This window comes from Panthera leo, chromosome C1 (assembly GCF_018350215.1).
Source record: "Panthera leo isolate Ple1 chromosome C1, P.leo_Ple1_pat1.1, whole genome shotgun sequence".
NCBI lineage: Eukaryota > Metazoa > Chordata > Mammalia > Carnivora > Felidae > Panthera > Panthera leo.
In genome coordinates, this window is record NC_056686.1 from 119,176,855 (window position 1) to 119,180,609 (window position 3,755).

General features: G+C 45.0%; 1 non-coding gene across 1 annotated transcript; it reads right to left on the reverse strand.

Moving 5' to 3' along the window:
• Positions 1-248: 248 nt before the first annotated feature.
• Positions 249-355, reverse strand: LOC122228971. Its single transcript, XR_006206853.1, has one exon. It is a non-coding gene; the product is annotated as a U6 spliceosomal RNA (small nuclear RNA).
• Positions 356-3,755: the final 3,400 nt, after the last annotated feature.

A 3,755-nucleotide genomic window follows, 5' to 3' on the forward strand; every position in this document is an offset into this window, starting at 1 on the left:
GCACACTGGAAATGATGTCTCTGGTTCACATGTTACATGCTCACTCATCGCCGCTATGATCCACGGAACTTTGTCCTACATGCAGGGGCCCACAGGCTTTCTATCCAGGAAAGCAGAGTGTCACAATTGGTTTAAAAAACAAACAAACAAACAACTAATATATATATATATATATATATATATATATATATATATATAACCAGATAACAATCTATAAACCAAAGAAACAAAGTGCTATTCATTTGTTTTTAAATATGGAACCCTCCACAAATTTGTACGTCATCCCTGCACAGGGGCCATGCTAATCTTTTCTGTGGCGTTCCAGCTTTAGCATACGTGTTGCCGAAGCAAGCACAGAATGCTATTGATTTTTAAATGAAGATACCCAGTGCTGGCGAAGGTATGGTACGATAGGCAGCTTCGTAAACGGCTTGTGGATAAGTGAGTCCATATGCCCCTTCGGCAAAACAACTTTGTGTTATTCCAAAAGCCTTTAAAAGTCCAGCTGTTTGGGGCACCCGCGTGGCTCAGTCAGCTGAGCGTCCGACTCTTGGTTTCGGCTCAGGTCGCGATCCCAGGACCGTGAGATTGAGTCCCACATGTGGGCAGAGCATGGAGCCTGCTTAAGTGCTTAAGATTCTCTCTCCTTCTCCCTCTGCCCCTCTTTCGTTCACATGCTCTCTCTCTCTTGCTCTCTCTCTCAAATAAAACACAAAGACCCAGATGTTTGAAAACAAACAACTAAACAAACAAGAAGCAGAAACAGACCCATAAATACAGGGAACAGGGCGATAGTTCCCAGAGGGGAAGGGGTGGGGGGATGGGCAAGATGGGTGAAGGGGAGTGGGTTCCAGTTCTGGAATGAGCAAGTCACGGGGCTACAAGCTACAGCATAGGGAATAGTCACCGGAATTGTGATAGCGTTGTGCGCTGACAGATGGTGGCTACGCGTGTGGTGAGCACAGCGTAACGTGTGGAGTTACGGAATCACCGGGTCATACACCTGAAACTAATGTAATGCTGTGTGTCAGCCATACCTCAATAAAATAAACACATAATGAGTAAACGAATGAATAGCCCACAGGTTTAAACTTACAAGGCTGCTTTTGAGGCTTGATCAAAATGCAAAATCCTACTGTCGAGACTTGAAAAGATGCAAAGTTTGCGAAAGCTGTAATGTATGACGTTGTTCATGATAATAGTAGGAAGAGGAAAAAGAATCAAACCAATAGTTAAGTAAAAACATGCATATCACAGATGCATTTGGAATCATGTTTTTTTTAAGTGTATTTATCTTTTGAGAGAGAGAAAGAGAGAGAACAAGTGGGAGAGGGGCAGAGAGAAGGAGAGACAGAATCCCAAGCAGGCTCTGAGCTGTCGGTGCAGAGTTCGATGTGGGGCTTGAACTCATTAACCGTCAGATCATGACCTGGGCTGAGATCAAGAGTCAGACGCTCTACTGACTGTGCCACCCAGGCGCCCCTACGTCTGGAATCATCTTAAATAAAAAATAATCTTGAGTGAAAACACTGGTTCAGGTAGTACCATCTGAACCATATAAACATACGAACAGGAAAAAAAAGTTAGAAGGAAATACAGAAAAATATGAACAGCGGTAGTCTTTTTTGAGTAATTGGATATTTTTTTCTTCTCCTGTCTTCAATATTTTCCGAAGATTCCATATCATATGTATATATTACCTTAACAATTAGGAAGAATAGCTTTACTTCAAAATTGAGAAAAACTTCACAACGGATATTTCCTTCTTTGGGTGAAGAGAATGATCTCCAAAAAAATTTTAACGAAATCTTAAGCAGATTCCTGGTATACGCAAGTAGGCGTGGGGGACCCAGAAGCCCCGTCCCTCAGCCCGGCCAGAGGCATCCCAAGACATAAAATAAAATGCAGCAGTGATCGCAGGCTCATGCTCTCTCCAGGACGACCCAGGCAGCCGTTTTTGTCTCTGGGGTCTGGCTGAGGTCACCAGTTCCTTGGGTGTGAGCGCACCCTGGGTGGATAGATACGGATGCAATTCAGAAACTACGGACCCCAGGACAAGGATGAGAGCTGTGTGGACTTCCCCAGCACACAGCCATCTCAAGAGGTGTCAGGGGACCCATCCTGCCAGCCCCACCCACCCCTTGACCCCTTGGACGCAGATACTGAATGTGCTTCTAATGCTCTTAAATTTACTGGCTGCAGTTCACAGACAACAGGCATCAAATAGCAAAATCCCGGACCCAGCCCTGGACCGTGAGTGCTGACTGTTTCTGGACGCAGCTGGCTTTCCAGAACATTCCAAGATTCACATCAACGGGGCTTTTGAAAATCCTTAATTTCATCCAAATAGCTGTTTGTGTTCTTTTTCCCTCAATTCCCTGACCAGTTGAATCCTACCCCATCCCTCTCTCTATATATGAGAGAAAGATTTCTACTTACAGGGAGCTGCTTAAGTAAGTGATAAAATAAGATTGCCTGGTGCTTTTGTAATCACCCCGCTTCCCTCGCATAACAGTAACTGCTCTTAGAAAGAGAATTAGTCCAAATAACAGTTTTCCTGTGGCATTAGCGTTTCCACAGCAAGCCACGCATGAGGCGTGTTCAGCCTTGTGAATTTTCTATCAGTTCTGGGAGTTACACATTTTAACCCAAATAAATATATTTGGCTCAGTATCAAATGAAAAAAAAAAATCTTAAGCTTTTGCTTTCTTTCTTTTCTCTGCAAGAGCAAATGAACTTCACACAGAGGAAAAAAAGGGCATCTGCTCAACGCAAAACTCCCAATGTCCTACACCTTAGGTAGATTTAATTTCAGGGACCTCAAATAATTAAGCCTAAATGAAGGTATTAACTGTGGGGGAAATAAAAAGTTCAAGGCCATGGCGCATCTGACTGTTGCAGAGGCTGGCACATGACACAAAGGGGCAGACCTAAGGCCCCCGGGTCCATCCATTTTGTTCTTACCCCATGGGCAGCCCTGAAACCAGTCTGTCTTTTCCTGCTAAGGATTACATCGGTTCCATGGCACCAATGAGCTCAGGGCAAACCCATCCTGAGCACAAAAGAAACAAGTCGAGAATCACATCTTTCTTGGGAAGCTCCGTTAAATCAAACTATATGGGCACTGACCCCAAATTTACTTCCTTCATACCTTCCCTTACTCCTTTACTGCATCAACTACGAGATGAACGACCCCAAACACCGGGTCCCGACCCACCCCCCGCCACCGCCCCCCAGTCATGGCACTCTTGGCTGGAGAAGCCTTCAGGGACTTATACCATCAGTCTGGACTTCTTAGCTTGGTATGTGAGTCCTAGTTGATGATAACCCTTAAAATTATAATAAAAGTAGCTGGCGCTTACTGAACCATCTCTCATGTGCCAGGCATTTGTGGAATATTATTTTATGTAACACTATCCTCACTACAGCCCCAGGAAGAAGGTTTTACGATCTCCATTTTATGAAAGGAAAAACAAGCCCAATGTGGTAAATGGTCTGACCCCTGATAAGTGGTGGGGGCAGCCTTCTAACCCAGGCTGGTCTGACTCCAGAATCCTGGTTTTTTTAACCACCCCCCACCTCCCCCTCCCCCAGCTATTCATTTTGGAGCGCATGGAGGGGCAGGTCAGACGAGGGAAGAGGCGGGGAGGAGGGGGGAGGAGGAACGAGGATCAGGGTACGTCTTTCTTCTCCATCAGCCCTGAGCAAGAACAATACAAGCGAAATGTAGTATTTCATTTTATCATGCAATGAGC